The sequence below is a fragment of the Vicia villosa genome, linkage group LG2, assembly GCF_029867415.1.
Source record: "Vicia villosa cultivar HV-30 ecotype Madison, WI linkage group LG2, Vvil1.0, whole genome shotgun sequence".
In the NCBI taxonomy this organism is placed as follows: Eukaryota; Viridiplantae; Streptophyta; class Magnoliopsida; order Fabales; family Fabaceae; genus Vicia; species Vicia villosa.
The window spans coordinates 163,186,917-163,205,598 of NC_081181.1; positions in this window are offsets into that span (position 1 = coordinate 163,186,917).

Here is an 18,682-nt window from a genome sequence, read left to right on the forward strand (position 1 = left end):
ATACTAGTCTCTCATCATTGCTAAGCTGCAAATCCTAATTTAGGGTGAGAGAGGTTATTTGTTATGCTTGTAAACTTGTAATCTTGTTTTAAGAGAAAGTGAAAGAATAGCAGTTATAACCAATTCTTGTGTTCTTCTTCTGTTCCCTAATTCCCTATCATACTTTGTTATTGGTATCGTTTTGCACAACAAATTGGTGCGGTGAGCATGGAGAAGATGCCTTCAGCAAAGTATGAGATTGAAAAGTTCACCGGAGTGAATGATTTCGGTCTGTGGCGCTTGAAGATAAAAGCCCTACTGGTTCAGCAGGGTTGTTTGGAAGCGTTGAAGGGAGAGGCAGCCATGAATGCAGAATTGACGGCAGCGGAGAAGACGAATATGATCGAGAAAGCACCCAGCGCAATTTTGTTGAGCCTTGGTGATAAGGTTCTCCGGCAGGTATCAAAGGAGACGACGACATCAGGGTTATGGGTGAAACTTGAAAGTTTGTATATGACCAAATCGCTGGTAAATCGTCTTTACCTGAAGCAAGCTTTGTATTCATTCAAGATGATTGAAGACAAAGTTTTGGTTGAGCAGTTGGATATGTTCAACAAGCTGATTCTTGATCTTGAAAATATTGATGTGAAGATCAATGATGAAGATCAAGAGCTGTTACTATTGTGTTCTTTGCCTCGATCACATGCTCACTTCAAAGAAACTCTCTTGTATGGAAGGGAGTCCCTGACGTTTGAAGAAGTTCAATCAGCCTTGCACTCTAAGGACTTGAATGAACGAAAAGAGCATAAACCTTCGACTGTTGGCGAAGGTTTGGCCGTTAAAGGAAAACTCTTACGAAAGGATGATAAGTTCGACAAGAAGAAAGGCAAAAGCCAGTCGAAGTCTTATAGTGGCGAAGCATCTGGCATTCGATGCTACCATTGTAAGAAGGAGGGTCACACAAGAAAGGTGTGCCCTGAACGCCTGAAATATCATGGAGGTAAGGATAATGGCAATGCAACCATTGTTCAAGATGATTTCGAATCATCTGATGTTCTTGTGGTTTCAAGCAGTGACTCTAAGAAGGAGTGGATTATGGATTATGGATTCAGGTTGCACTTGGCACATGACTCCAAACAAAGACTTGTTCGAGGAATTATGTGATCAAGATGGTGGATCAGTATTGCTGGGAAACAAAAAGGCTTGCAAGATTGCAGGTGTTGGATCTGTGAGATTCAAGCTCCATGATGAGTCAATAAGGTTGTTGACTGAAGTCATGTATGTTCCTGACTTAAAGAGAAATCTGCTTTCTCTTGGTGAATTCGACAAGAAAGGATATGTTTTCCAAGGAGAGAAAAGTATCCTAAGAGTCATGAAGGGTTCGAAGGAAGTCTTGAGAGGCGTGAAGAAACAAGGCTTGTATACCCTTGAGGCTGAAGTTGTAAGTGGTTCGACAAATGTTGCATCCACGAAACCTTTGTCGAAGACAGAAATCTGGCACATGAGATTGGGCCATGTCAGTGAAAAGGGTCTGGTCGAATTAGGGAAACAAAATCTGCTTGGTGGAGACAAAGTCGAAAGGCTGAAGTTTTGTGAACCCTGTGTACTTGGAAAATCTTGCAGAGTGAAGTTCAACAAAGGCAAACAAAGAACACATGGATCCCTTGATTATATCCATGTTGATCTTTGGGGGCCTACAAGGTGTCCATCACATTCAGGAGCAAGGTATTTTCTATCCATAGTAGATGATTATTCCAGAAAATTATGGGTATTCATCCAGAAGACTAAGGATGAAACTTTTGAGAATTTCAAAAGTTGGAAGACTCTGGTTGAAAATCAGACTGGAAGAAAGGTCAAGAGGTTGAGAACCGACAATGGCCTTGAATTTTGCAATGAGGCATTCGACAGTTTTTGTGCTGCCTCTGGTATTGCAAGGCATAGAACTACTGCAGGTACTACACAGCAAAATGGTTTGGCTGAAAGGTTTAATCAAACTATTTTGGAGAGAGTCAGATGCATGTTGACTATTGCGGGGTTAACGAAGGTGTTCTGGGCTGAGGCTGTTTCGACAGCAACATATCTGATAAACAGATGTCCTTCGACAGCGTTAGATATGAAGACACCTGAAGAAGTTTGGTCGGGACATCCACCAGATCTCGATAAACTGAGAGTATTTGGCTGCGTAGCCTATGCTCACATTAGGCAAGACAAGGTTGAACCTAGAGCTCTGAAATGCATGTTCATGGGATACCCTGAAGGAGTCAAAGCTTATAGGCTATGGTGCCTAGAGCCAGGTCACAGGAGGTGTATCACCAGTCGAGATGTAGTTTTCAATGAAGCTGAAATGGCTTTCAAGAAAACTGATGATGATGTTCGAAGTGCAGAAGAGCTAGAACAGGTAGAGATTCCTGTTGAGGTGGAGCATGTTGATGCTGAATTACATATCCCTGATGAAGTCGAAGAAGAAGCAGAAGATGCTGAGGAAGTTGAGGAAACTGACGATGACTACCTATTGTCGAGAGATAGGTCGAGAAGAGACATTAAGGCACCTCAGAGACTTGGATATGCAGATCTTATAGCTTATGCCTTAATCTCTACAAGTGAGGTTCTAGACGAAGAACCTAGAGATTACAAGGAAGTTATGAGGAGTCAAAATAAGACTGAATGGCTAAAGGCCATGGATGATGAGATGAAATCTCTTCATGATAATCATACCTGGGAACTGATCAAGAAACCTGCTGGGGCAAGGTTAGTCAGCTGTAAATGGATTTTCAAAGTTAAGGAAGGAATTGAAGGAGTGACGTCGAAAAGATACAAGGCAAGGCTAGTTGCAAGGGTTTTCACTCAGAAAGAAGGTGTCGACTTCAATGATGTGTTTTCTCCTGTTGTGAAGCATAGGTCCATTCGAATGTTGCTTGCCATGGTGGCACAGTTCGATCTTGAACTGGAACAGATGGATGTGAAGATTGCGTTCTTGTATGGTGATCTAGATGAAACGATCCTAATGAGGCAACCTAAAGGGTATGTCGAAAAGGGGAAGGAAGATTGTGTGTGCAAGTTAAAGAGATATTTGTATGGGATGAAACAATCTCCTCGACAGTGGAATAGGAGATTCGACAAGTTCATGGCACGCATAAGTTTCATTAGAAGCCAGTTCGACCGCTGCGTTTACTTCAGATTTCAACCTGGTAATTCATTTGTTATTTTGTTGCTTTATGTGGATGATATTCTCATAGCAAGCAACAATGTTGAAGATGTGACGAGGGTGAAGGCTGAACTCAATAAGGAGTTCGATATGAAGGATCTGGGAGCTGCTTCCAGGATTCTTGGAATTGACATTCAAAGAGATAGAAAGAAGTCGATGTTATGCTTATCTCAAGAGGCATATCTACGAAAGATTCTCGAAAAGTTTGGTATGTCGAATTCGAAGCCAGTTGTGACTCCAACAAACCCTCAATTCAAGCTGAGTATTGATCAGTGTCCCAGTACTGATGTTGAAAGAGCCTATATGAATAGCATTCCGTATGCTAATATAGTTGGTTCTTTGATGTATGCTATGGTCTGTACTAGACCCGACATAGCTCATGCAGTAAGTCTTGTAAGCAGGTACATGGCGAATCCTGGAAAGGCTCACTGGCAAGCATTGAAGTGGATTTTAAGGTACATAAATGGGTCTCTGAATAGAGTCCTAATTTATGGTGGAGCCTTGGGTGAAGATAGTAAAGCAGTAATAGAAGGATATGTCGACTCTGATTATGCAGGTTGTATGGATTCCAGAAAATCTATTTTTGGATATGTTTTCACTATGTTTGGCACTGCAATTAGTTGGAAAGCAACACTTCAGAAGGTTGTTGCTCTATCAACCACTGAAGCGGAGTATATTGCCCTAACTAAAGCTGTGAAAGAAGCATTGTGGCTTGAAGGTTTTGCGAAGGAGCTGAAACTTCAAGGTCGAGGTATCACTGTTAAATGTGATAGTCAAAGTGCAATACACCTGTCGAAGAATTCAGCCTATCATAAGCGAACTAAGCACATTGATGCGAGGCTGCATTTTGTCAGAGGAGTAATCGAGCGTGGAGAAGTCCGAGTGCTAAAGGTTTCGACTGAAGACAATGCTGCTGATATGATCACCAAGACATTGCCGAGTTGCAAGTTTTTCCACTGTATGCAGTTGATAAAGCTGCATGAAGAAAGCTAGTTTGTTCCTTGACGTTGTAGAGTTAGGTCCAAGGTGGAGATTTGTGAGATATTGGATCGAACTCTAGTATTGTCGAAGGGTAGCTTCTTGGTTCGACAGTTCGACAGGGTTAAGCATGACGTCGAAGGTTGCTCACATGCTGGTGTCGAAGTGTGCATGCTGTAGTCGAAGATGGGTCGAGCATGCAGGTGTCGAAGATGCTAGGGTTGTTAGCATGTTAAATTAGGTTTTAGTGTTTAAACCCTAATTTGTTAAGTTAGCTTGTTTATTAAGTTGGCTTGTGTAATGGGCCTTGCTGAAAAAGCCCATTAGTTAGTATGTTAGGTTTTATTATAAATAGCATACTAGTCTCTCATCATTGCTAAGCTGCAAATCCTAATTTAGGGTGAGAGAGGTTATTTGTTATTCTTGTAAACTTGTAATCTTGTTTTAAGAGAAAGTGAAAGAATAGCAGTTATAACCAATTCTTGCGTTCTTCTTCTGTTCCCTAATTCCCTATTATACTTTGTTATTGGTATCGTTTTTCACAACAGATTTGTTTGAATTTGTTGACGAACAAGATGTTTGATGAACATTATTGTAGGTCATTCATCTCTGATCTACTCTAGTTTTTTTTGTCGGTTAATTTGCTCTAGGTTTGGTCTAACCCCATATACTTTCGGTCTATAATAAGTTCAGTGCCAAATTTTTAATGCTTTAGAGAAGGATTTATCGTGCCATTAACTTTATTTTTTTAATAGTATCTAAAAATGTTGGGATTCTTGATTTCAATGTCATTTATCACCTAACATTTGATTCACAACCTTTTTATAGTACATTTTCTACCAGCATTCTTTATTTTATTGTCGCATGTGATTTTCATACTCGTGTTCGTATCGATAGTTGTGGAGACATTACTCTTTTAATTCTTTAAAGGGTTAAATGCAATTCACCCCCTGCCATTAGGGCGTGTTTCAGATTTGCCCCCTGAATCTTTTTTTTAAGAAGACACCCTTATAAAAGTGTAAAGCCAGTTTCACCACACCCTTTTACTACCAATGCTGTCTGGGCTTTGACTGATTGGCTGACGTGGCAAAGGATATTGGAATCTTGCAAGTCAAAATGATAGCAAGACAAATGATAGAAGGGGATGCAGACAAGCAATATTCAAATTTGTGGAGGATATTGGAATCTTGGAAGTCAAAGTCAATCAGTCAAAGCCCAGTCAGCATTGATAGTAAAAGGGTGTGGTGAAACTGGCTTTACACTTTTATAAGGGCGTCTTCTTAAAAAAAAAGATTCAGGGGGCAAATCTGAAACACGCCCTAATGGTAGGGGGTGAATTGCATTTAACCCTTCTTTAAATTAAAATATTTGCTTTAGGTTTTGGAAATATTAAACAACCTTTTCAATGTTTCTAAACTTTCAAAGGATAATAATCATGCATTAATATTGTTTTTAGTTCTTATTATGCTTTTTAGAATTTCGCAACATGGAAGACAATTAGAGTATTTAAGGAATATGAAGGATTATAATATGTGATAAGTTGCATAAAAGATTAACTACCAAACCCAGATGAAAGAAACTGACCTATTACTTAAAGGCATAAAGCCAAGTGTTAGGCAAATTATTCTTTTAGCAACTAGTTTGAATCATTGAAGAAATGACTAGAATTTTAAAGAAAAATTTGTTGGACAAGTGGATCATCGACGAACGAATCCAAAACATAAATATGCAAACATAACATATCATTATATCATATCATTAAGCCTTACAAGCAAACAACCTCTGAATTGAGCATGAATGAATGACGCCGGATGTTGACCGTACACCGGATGTTGACGCCTCATATCACACTAGACAATCTTGACTTGAACCATAAGGAAAATTGAGCATGAATGACGCAGGATGTTGACTGTACACCGGTACTATGAAAATAGGCATTGTTAAATTCCCTACAAAATATACACCATAAGTTTAATAAGTTTGGGTATATAGACATTGTCAAAGTTAAATTTTTTTGGGTAAACTTACTCAAGATAGGGTTTAACTTCAACGCAGTTGATCAAGACATGGACATGTGCGGATTGCATTTCTTTCTGGGTTAATCAATGCACACTTTTCTTTCCAGAAGGTCGACCTGGAAGCCCGAATACTGATAAGGTGAATTGACTCCTCTGGTTGACATTTACCGGATTCCGTATGGTTCTAGGAGTTAACATCAAGTGATTGAAATAATTACTGCAAAAATGTGATGTTTCTCGATGCAAGTAATGTGCACATATAGAACCTTCAACTCTTGCTTTATTCTTCACTGATCGCTTTGAATCACCCATGAACCTTTCAAACGGATACATCCACCTATATTGAACTGGTCCACCAAGAAAAGCTTCATATGCAAGATGCACAGGTAAATATTCCATGGAGTCAAAGAAACTAGGAGGAAATACTTGTTCCAACTTACAAAGAATGATTGCAATGTTTTGGTCCAACTTCATGATGTCTTTCACTTTTAAAGCTGACGCACAAATATCTCTAAAAAATTGACTAATTTCAGTTAGTGGATCAAGAACATGTTTGGGTAGCAAGCCAAATGCAATTGGTAGCAATTGTTCCATAAAAATGTGACAATCGTGACTTTTCATTCCATGCAACTTCCCAGTGTTAGGGTCAGCACACCTTGATAAATTCGATGAATACCCATCGGGCATTCTCAAATCTTTTAGCCATCGACAAACAGCTTTAGCTTCTTGAGAATTTAGAGTGAAACAAGCCTTGGGTTTTAATAACTTTCCATTCGGTAGAGGCTTCAACTCCAACTCTCTTCGGTTACACCATTCTTCCATGTCTTGTCTGGCCTTCTCATTATCTTTTGTTTTGCCTTTCACATCCATCATTGTGTTAAATACATTATCAAAAAAATTCTTCTCAATATGCATAACATCTAGATTATGGCGCAACAAGTTATCTTTCCAATACGGGAGGTCCCAAAATATACTTCTTTTTGTCCAATTATGCGTGACTTCGTATCCTTCAATTCGGCATGCTTTGCCAGTATCTGTAAATTTCGGTAGCTCACTAACTTGTTCCCATATAGCCCATGGTGGAAATCGAGGCGGAGGCAAATCTTTCACTCGTACATATTTTTTAAAGTTTGTCATGTTTCTTCTATAGGAGTGATTTCGTGGTAGGAATCTGCGGTGACAGTCAAACCACGAGCTTTTCCCACCTTCAGCCAACGTGAACCATTTGTTGTGTCCCATGCAATGCGGATACCCCTTTTGCCATGCGTACCCCAACCAGACAACATGCCATATGCTGGAAAGTCGTTGATGGTCCACATCAAGGAAGCTCGTATTGTAAGTTTTGTTTACGTGATACATCATAAGTCCATTCTCCAATCCACAATCTCTTCAAATCATCAATTAAAGGTTGTAAATACACATCAATTCCTGCTTTTGGACTCGAAGGTCCTGGAATGACGCACGTCAAAAACATGTATGGTTTTGTCATGCACATCTCAGGAAGGAGGTTGTAAGGGGTTACAATAACTAGCCAACAAGAATACATACTTCCCGACGCTTGAACATAAGGAGTAAAACCATCTGAGCATAATCCAAGCCTGACATTTCTAGGTTCTGCGGCAAAATCAGGATGTATTCGATCAAATTGCTTCAAGCCTCGCCATCAGATGGATGCCGCATAGTGCCTGGACTTGTTTTATTTGTATGATTCTATGTCATTTGACTTGCACTGTGCATTGAAGCAAACATTCTTTTTAACCTTGGTATTATCGAAAGATAAAACATGGACTTTACTGCTACACGGTCTTGATTAGTGTTAACGGATCTACTGCGAACTTTATATCTTGGACTCGTACAAAACTTACATTCCTCCAACAATCCATCTTGAGTACCAAACTCATTGTCATAAAACAACATACAACCATTAATACAACAATCAATCTTTCTTACTCTTAAGCCCAACTTCGACACCAACTTCTTTGCTTCATAAAATGTTGTAGGCAAGTTGTCTTTCATTGCAGTTGAGTCCAAAATCATTTTTACGAAGAATTCCAAACACTGATCAGGAACATTCCATTTTGACTTGGCGGCCAACAGTCTCACACACATTGATAACTTTGAGTCAGACGATCCATCAAACAACGGTGTATTCATCTCATTCAACAACTGATAAAATTTCTGCGCTTCCTGTAACACCCTTCTAAACCCCGCGGCAATTTAAATAAGTTTATTCAGAGTACATGAAAATAAGGGTGCCACAATTCAAAATTTAATTAAACATCGTTCAGTCATGCCATGCGTTCACTGAGGCAAACCATCATCAAATAAAAACATTTCATGTTAACACAGCGGAAATCAAGATCATACGGATTAAGTTTAACATCTTTAAAACTTATCCTCTAAAACATCAAAACATAACCAGAGTTATAAAACATAAACTCTAAACATCACGTCCCCAGTATTACAAATATCAGAGCATGACACTTGACGCTAACTAGACAACTGACTCATGAGCTAATCCTCACCGAGTCAAACAGCCGCTATCCTCAATCTGAAAATGATCAACAGTAAGGGTGAGTCTCATTCACAATTAAACAATGTTATCAGTTCATAAACGATAGAACATCAACAGTATAATATTCACCCAACATCAACATATATTCAGGCAAGTTTCATCGTCATAACAACCCACACATCATCAATATTTATAACACTGGAAAAACATCCAATCATGTTATAAAATCATGCATATGTATGAACTGACACTATGCATGTGGTACCAACATCATCAAATGGGAATAACCCATGACCGATCCAACATCATCAAGATACGGCCCTGCCAGCACAGATTCCACACAATGGGAATCATGCCCTTCACTGATCCAACACATCATCATGGATACAGCATCATCAATGAATATGAATGAATGCAAACATACATGAACATACTTATACCATCGTCAAGTCTAATGAGTAACATCATCAAATACTCATTTCTTCATAATCATCATCATCATCATCATTATCAAGTATGTTTATATATATGCATCATTCAATCACAATAACATCATTAGACACCAAAACAATCACCACATGATCACATTATCAACATTATAATCATTTTATCACAACATCGCCACTTCAATCATATGAACAACATTATCATATCTCGACTCATCACACGATGCATACAACAATAATACATTCCACAATTATGTACCAAGTACATCAAATCCACACAACGACAACATGAGATTTACATCATCATAATACTACGTCTAACACATCCATCACAATTCAACATATTGAATTATACACCATTGGTATAACATACATTCATCATGTTACAATCACAACAATACATAGAAATTATCATTCATCAATTCCATGTATCACAATTAGCACATAATACACAATCTCCATACATGTTATTCTTAAATAACATTAATCCATGACATACACAGATACAATTACATGTCATTTTCAAAATCACATAATAATTAAATTATCTAGTGCTAATTAATTTATTTTAATCATAACGAGCATTCCGTTAGCTTTCTAACGCTTCGAACGGGAACCCAAACGGAGTTACGGTTCAAAAGATATGAATTTTACAAAAACAAGTATTTTTCAAAAACGTACAGCGGTAACCGATTACCCAAACACCAGTAATCGGTTACTGAAGTTTAAAATCCCATATTTGCTGTTTTTACTATGGGTAATCGATTACACCCCTTTCGGTAACCGATTACCTCGTACCTGCAACCCAAAAACCAGTTTTCAGCACCTTGAATCCCCCCAAATATCCCCCAATCGAACCAATACGATTGTATACGAAAAACAGAGGGATTTCACATGCAATATGAGTTATATCATCAACCAAACAACACTTTTAACATCAACAATCACTACCAACAAGTAATCACACAAAGTTCACAAAATTGAACCTAAATACCAAAACCCCAATTTAGAACATATTCTCTATCGAATCAATAGTATACGATTTCAATCCTAACGCCTACGACCCGATAATAGAGGTTAACTGGAAGAGTCCCCCCTTACCTTAGCCAAGTTCTTGATTCTTCCTCTTTCTCTATCCTCCTCTTTCTCTGCTCTTTTACGTGTTTCAGTTATCTCCTCTTTTGCTTTCTAACTCCTCTTCTCCCAATTTCCTTTATTTTATGAAAAATAGCATAACTTAGTAAAAGGCCCACTAATTAACACCTCCCCTTTACTAATTGTCACACTGGCCCAATTCTCTTATTTTCCATAATTTTCAAAGAAATGCCAATTAATTCCAATAAATAATTTAAATTCTAATTAAATTAATTTAAGGAAAAATACGGATGTTACACTTCCTCATTCGGCAACTCTTCCCCACCAAAATCTTCAGGTTGATCATAGGTCACATTCACACCAAAAGCATCCTCAACCATGCCACCAATCAGATTAAAGTTTTCCTCATATTTCATAGGCGGCTGACTACTTGAAGCATGCGCGTTGCTAGTCTCTGGTATGTTACTAGGAAGTTCTTCACCTACGTCCAAACCCAATAATTTGCAATGAAACCCCTTCTATGCAAATGAGATGTTACTTCCCGTGGGTCACTAATTATTGGTCTACATTCACATTTAAGACAGGGACACCTAACTCCTCCTTCGCTTCGACATAATTCCTGTGCAAACGCCCAACTAATAAACCCTTCAACTCCTACTATAAAATTGGGTTTAAGTCTCATTCTTCCTGGAAATGTTCTATCGTACATCCAACTACGATAATACCGATAATATTCCATACTGCACATTTATACAATCATTGTCATCTTGAGTTAGAAATATTAATCAACTTAATATTATTCTTAGACATATACTAGTTAATATTTACTATTCTTAAAAATATTATTTAATAACAATACTACTAATATTTTTAACTACACATGTTATATTGAACATATGTTAACCATGAAGTTACTATTTTTTTAACTACACATTTTAAACTACACATTTTAAACTACACATATTAGAAATATTATTTAATAAAAATACTACTATTAAATATTTACTATTATTAAAAATATTATTTTTTATTCAACTACTAAACATGTACCATATAAATATCTATTACATATTAAAAAGTACTACTTAGTTTTAATTAAATATCTATTAAATATCTATTACATATCATGTTAAAGATTTTTATTAAATATATAATATATTCTTGTAATACGGTGAACTGACTTTAAAGAAAGAAATGTCGCGGATAGCAAGAGTCGCCATCGACTTTTATTTTATCCAATTGGAAAGGCCAAAAGAACAGGAAAATACCTTTTAAAGATTTTGAGTTCGGGGGGTAAGTTATACAAAGGGAAGGTGTAAAGCACCATTTGCATCCATGGTTATCCATGGGCTCTTAATTGCTTAGCTCACTTTGAAAATGTTTGATTTGTTTGAAAAGTAGTGTATGAATAGAAATTCGGATAAGAACTTTAGCTTGTAAATAAGCGTAGTCTTTTTGGAAAGTATTTGAAAATTAGTGTGAAAAGTAATTTGATTTTTAGAGCAAGCAATTAGTAGCAACTACCCTAAGTTTGAAAATTCGTTCTTTTAGCTTTTCAGGCGAAAGGATCTATATCCATGCCATAAGAGGGCAGGAAGCCTTTCAATTGGATGTGAAGGGTCATCGAATTATCGTTCGCCATAAGACTTTCCCATGCCATAAAGAGGGCAGGTAGTCTAAGGGAAGGATATAATAGTCATTTAAGGCATCATGCGAGGATACCTTAGCAATTGGGACAATCATCACATTTTTACCGAGGCAACTTCGAGGGAGTTTCAATAACTTTGAAGGCAACATTGCTTTAGGTATCCTCGGAATCGAGGGACTTTGACTATTTAGCATACTTAGAGGCAACAGGTTTATAAGGCAACAGGCAACAAAGGCAACAAGAGGGATTACCCTAAAGGTGTGTGTGGCACAATCACGTGATTAATTCAGATATTGTTATCTTGTAATTAGTGATCTAATTCTGTTAAAGGCTTGCACTCCCTATTTTACTAACCACGCAGAGAAATAAAGGCAGAATTAAAGCCCTACGCTATTACAATAAACACCTGCGGGGATGGGGGAAATTAAAAGAAAGAAATAAGAGAAATCAATAATTATTAGTTTTATCATCTTGATCTTGAACCTTGATCTTCCTCGAACCCTTGATCAACTCTACAAATTAAGAGGAAAATAAATAAGGGTGAGTGGATTGACTATTCGAAGCAAACCCTATTTTGGGCAAAAGGCAACAAGTAAAGTAATATTTAAATAAAATAAAATAAGGATTGGAAACTTAGCTCTGATGGTCTTGGCTAACCCTGAAAATGAAGAAGAGAAAGGTAGAAAACTTTTTGTGGCAAATAAGGGCATTGATAATAAATAAAAGAGGAATTTTGTAATTAAAAATAAAAATAAATAAATCTATATAAAAAAGTTAGAAAGCTTAGCTTTTGGTCGGCTGAAACGCGTGGCTGAAGAATTTGAAGTAACCCTGAAAATTTGCGCAAAGAAGAGAAGAGGTTAGTGTATGAATGATCTATAAACCAAAGGTTTATTCAAGAAAACTGATTGTGACCCACAGGGTTTGTAAGGCTAAAATATGGTTAGTGGATAACACCTACCAACAGTGATTAGTTGTCATGCTAAAAGGATTTAATGCATAAAAGATATTTAATTAACATAAAATTAAATTATTAGGCTAAAATAATTATTAGCTAAAGAATAAATTTAAAATAAATTATTTTTAATGTTGCAAGAAAAATCGGGTTCTTGATTAAATAATCAATAATTATAATTTTACTATAAAATTAATTTATTAAAATAAACCATATAAATAAAAAGAGTTATATAAAAAAGAAAGAAAGAAAAAGGAACATAAATAATATGGTTTATGTAATTAAAATAAAAAAAAGAAATAAATAAAAAAGTACTTAGCTTTGTTTGAGTGTGACTGCTCCATGAGGGTCCATGGTGGTCTAGCAATCTCATGCGCGTTGGATGTGTAATTGGACAGATTTGACAGTAGATGAGACTGGGTGTATTGTAAGCCTCGCATGGGTGTGCTGTACTGGATCTGGGATCAAATAAATTGTCAAAAATACATTGTTAGACCTGGGGATCGAACCCAGGTGTCTTTGCTCAACATCCAACGTCTCTAGCCAGTTGTGCTGTATGTATGAGTTGTTATTGGAATCATCAAAAACAATAAAATAAGAGAATGGTTGTTAGATAGTAAAGTCAAAAAGAAAGAAACAAGTCGTGTGGGCCCCTATGTCTTTGAGCAAACCAATAAGAAGTGGAGAGAGGGGGTCGATTTGGGTTGACTGGCCAATAGGAAACATCACGCGTGGTCCCAAGGGTGAGCACCACTATTCATCTCCTTCCACAAACTACCTGCGGATTCAGCCACCATGTTTGCTGCGGATTTAGTCGCGACTTTTCCTTCAAATTCTGCAAATAATAGAAACTCAGAAAATACACGTTAATGGCACGAGTAAAGCGCTCAGATCCACTAATTGAGATGTTAGAAACTCAATGGTGGCATCAGTTTGATTGAAAACACGTGGTAGCCATGAAAACGAAAGGTTTCACCATGTGTGCCCTAACAATGGTGAACATTGATTCACGCGGCCAAACTCCAGCTTGCTGACTCTAAACTGTTCTAAACCACGTCAGAAACTCATACCAAAGATTATATTCGATGGAAACATGTTAGATCAAGAGATACAGAAACAGAGAAGATATGCATGAGTATGAACATGGTGCAATCATTATGTACGTTATGAGGCTTCAAAAATAGTTCAATCTTACACTGTACCACCTGGAGAGGGGAATAGAATGAGCGTTGGAGCTTGATAGAGCCTGGATTGGTGGATGCGAAAATTCTCCTATTCTTGAATGTTTTGAATCTTGAAACCCTAGCTCCTCCTTTCTATTTTTCGTCCCCTTGTGATTTCATTGAGTTGAGAATATATAGAGTAAGGAATTAGCGTTGGAATTATGGTCTTAGGTCATGCGATTGGTAGGAGAAAATTTGAGAAAGATTTGATTGAAAAATCAACATGAAACCTTACTATAATTGATCCAATCTCCTTTCAATCAAGATATTTTACTTACTTGATCCCCAAGGGTGATATTTGATTAAAAAAAATAAATCATGCACCAATTAGATATTTATTTTATTTTTTCCTTAATTTAAATTGAATAAAATTAAAGAATAAATAAAATAATTATTGAAACCATGTACCACAAAATTTTATGGTCCTCAATGAGTTTCTTGGGCCTTTATATGATCCAAACCAAAGCCTCACAATTTAATTTGTATTTTTGGTATTTTACTTGATTTATTTGCAATTTAAATGAATAAAATTCAAATAAATAGAAATAAAAATGCCAAAAATACAAGTATGGTTTTATAGGTTCTTTTTTGGGTCATATGTATGTTTGAAGTCCAAAACCTGAGCCCATTAGTTCAAAAACACAAAATTATTCAATTATGGTTTCATGCACTTCTTGAAATTTGACCAACTTCTGAGTCTCATATCTCCTTCAATATTTGTGGTATGAACATACTCTAGGACTTTTTTGAAAGCTTAAAGAGTCCTCTAAAAGCTCCTTTTGGTTTCACCTCAATTGAGTCCACCATGTTCAAGTTATAAGCTTTTGAAAAAGATGACTTTTTGTTGATCTTTTTGGAGGACCTGTAATGTTTTGGCTCATATCTCTCAAATGAAGCATTTTTGGCCTTGGCATGTGATAGACAAAATTGTAAAGAATTCAATTTCCTTCAAAATGAGCTTTGGATGGAAAATTTTGGATGTTCCATGTGAGAGTTATGGCTGGTCAAAGTTCAGTTGACTTTCTCCTATGAAAACCCTAATTTAGAAACTCTTTGAATTGTTGATTTTTGATCTTTCCTTGATGAACCATGATTAATACTAAATGGTGAATGATACTTCAGTAGAAGTATGTTGACAAAAAAATCAGGAGTTTTGACTGTTCTTTGACCACAGTTGACTTTTTAGGTTAACTCAGTCGACTGTTGACTTTCTGAACAATTGAATGACCAATCCTTTGAGCTGAGACTTGATACTTATCATAGAGGTTATGCGAGATATATTGAGCCATATGGGATGCCTTGGAGCCATTGATTCATTGATTTTCCTTTGAACAAACCAAACCCTAGTTTATGAGCCTTGTGTAGGAGGGTGTGTCTTGGAGCTTTGTGTATTGATTTGAATTTGAATAGGAGAAATAGTATGGGCAAATTTTGGGGTATGACAATTCTACTTTTAAAATTGTATATTCTAGTATTAAATATATAATATACTACTATTAAATATATAATATATTCTAATATATTCTACTATTAAATATCTATTACATATCATGTAAACATAACTTCTACATTCATTAAGATTAATATGTATATTATTTTTATTAATAATTTCTATTTTTAAAAACAATAATATATATTACATAGTAAAACATATTTCATTAGAATTTTTTTAATAAAATTATTTTTATAAAATATATACAAAAATAATGTATTTTTAATTATAGTTTGTTTATATTTCTATTTTTCAAAAAAAAAATAACTTACTTTATATAAACATAAAAATCCATTTTCATTGCATATATAAAATAACTAATATAAAATAACTTACTATAAAATAACTACTATAAAATAACTTACTATAAAAATCCATTCTCATTGCATATACTACTATAAAATAACTTACTTCATAATATAAAAAAATTATCTTTTTAAAATAAACATAAAAAATTTATTTTCTATATATGCAAAAAAAAAAATCTGTTTTTTAATTATATATTTATACATTTTCGTTTTTTATTATTTTTAATATATTTTATATTTTGTTTTAAAATATATATATCACAATAAAAAAAGTTACTAAAATAAAACCTAAATTAAACCTAATTAACAAATAAATAAATTCAGAAATTTCCTTTAAATCACAATAAAAATATGGGTTAATATATAAGGAGATTTGAAGAAGATGTATTTTAGTAACTTTTTTTAATTTTTTTCTATTGTGATTTAAAGGAAATTTCTGAATTTATTTGGTTTCTGAAACGTAAGTGTTTTGGTTTTCTGAATTAATATATAAGGAAATCAGCGACGTGGTCCTCACGTTGTACATTGCCACGTGGGTTGCACGTCGCTACCCTCAAACGGTCATAATAATAATTACACACTCTGCCACATCTGTAAAAGTGGCAGAGTTATTTTCCCAAGTAAAATGTTGCGACGTGGGAGTAACGTCACAACTCAAATTCAAAAAATTTCAAACCTCCCTCCAACTACAACGTTAAAGTTTTTATTTTTTTTTATTTTTTACTTTTTAGTAGCGACGTGACTCACACGTCGCAAATGTTTTTTTTAAAAAAAAAACTCTGACTTCTCTGATTATAACATTGGATTGATTTTTTTAATATAAAAATTTGTTGTGACGTGGGAATCACGTCGCAACTACTCACGTGTATGCCACGCCGCTAATTTATGTCGCAGGTACCAACTTTCTTATAGTGATACAACATGATCACAACACAACATATACAACATAATGCACTTTTTAAGCATACACACGTACATGTAGCATAAGTGATCATAACATAGCATCACGCAATCCATATCAACAATGACATAGACGGAAGAGGCATCTAATCCCCGAAATAGAACGGAACTGCACTCAGGGAGAAATCATGCATACAAGGGTAGCATAAAAGTTATCATATAAATTCATTTAGCCCTTGTGTATCACATTAGGCACATACATAACTAGGACATGAACAATCGATCATCATATGGTTCATTCTCTCCATATTCTACACATAGCATGCATATAAAATGCGCAACATGTCTTGTTTTACCATGGTCCGTAAATAATTGACATAAAATCATTCCATTACTTCACTACTAATTAAAGCATTGGAAGAGCTTTCCAACGCTTCTGACGACACCTATTTCAGAGTTACAGAACTCTAGTTAAGCTATTTTCAATTCTGCATTTTTTCAGCGCAATTTCATGAAATCGATTTCCTGCATGCAGAATGTCCAGAAACTCAATTTTTTTTTTGCCACAAATCGATTTCCATCATAGGGGTAAACGACTTCCACAAAACTCAGACTAAAAAAACACATATTTTTCTGCATTTTAATGCTTCTTCTTCCAATCCAATCCCAATACAAATCATTCCAACACTTCAATGTCATGCTAAATCATGCATACACATTTCTATAGAAGAAAATAATCTACATGTGCATAATCTAACAACAGGCAACATAACTTCTCACAATTCATCCCAATTTCACATAAACCTCAAATCTCTAACTAAGAGACTCATTTGTCAGAGATGATGGAGAAGTTGATTCTAACAGGTTGATGATGATGAAGCAAGAGAATGGGACATGTTCTTGGTGCATGAAATAGAGATGATGGAGACTTGACGTTTCTTCTCTTCCTCTTTCATCCTTCTCATATGTTCTTTCTTTCTACAACAACAAAATCTCATTTTGTTTTGTTCCCGTACACAATGCCAATCCAAACATTCCTTAGTGGACTCATTTAAGGGTGAAAAGTCTATAATACTCTTTTCACTCATCTAGTCGAAACACTATAATTTAATTGAATAATGTGATTACTTATAATTATCCTCCAATGACTTCATCAATTAATTTATTGTTAGTGATTAGATGATAATTATACTGGGTATTACACACAATAGTAATAACTAAAATATTGTAGAATTATAGTGATGCAAAAATGACCTATCTATATGAGGTTAAAACTTGTCTGAATTATTGGTTATATTATCACAAACAAATAATGTTCTAAATTTTTTTAAGAAACTAACTTTCTATTTTCAAATAAGATTATAGTAATTTATAACTTCATACTTGCATCGAATCTTGACTTTGTTCGTAGATGGAAATTAAAATCATCCAATTTTTTTAATAAATTGGTGATATTCAACTCTTCAACTTCATCCCTATTATTTATTACCTCAGTTTTATATTATGATCAAAAGTATTAATTTCCTTTCTTGTTTTCCTCTTCACCTATGAATTAACATGTTAAAAATACTCATAAATAAAATTCATTAAAATCTTAAAGAATATATTGGATAGAAAAAATATTTAAATTCAAGTTTAAAGATGTATAATCGATTATTAAAGATGGATGATGGAGTTAAATTCAAAAAATAATTGAATAAATAAATTTGGAATTTAATTTTTTTCTTTGAAAATTATGAATATTAAGGTAGACAATTGTCACTAATTTAGTAAGAAAATATATATAGAGACCAATATCTTGGATTTAAAATTTTATTTTATTTTAAGTTTATTGAAATGATTTAACTTAAATACTCTAATTTTTTAAAAATATATTCACTTTTATAGATTCTGATTTTATTGTGAACATGAAAATAGTGA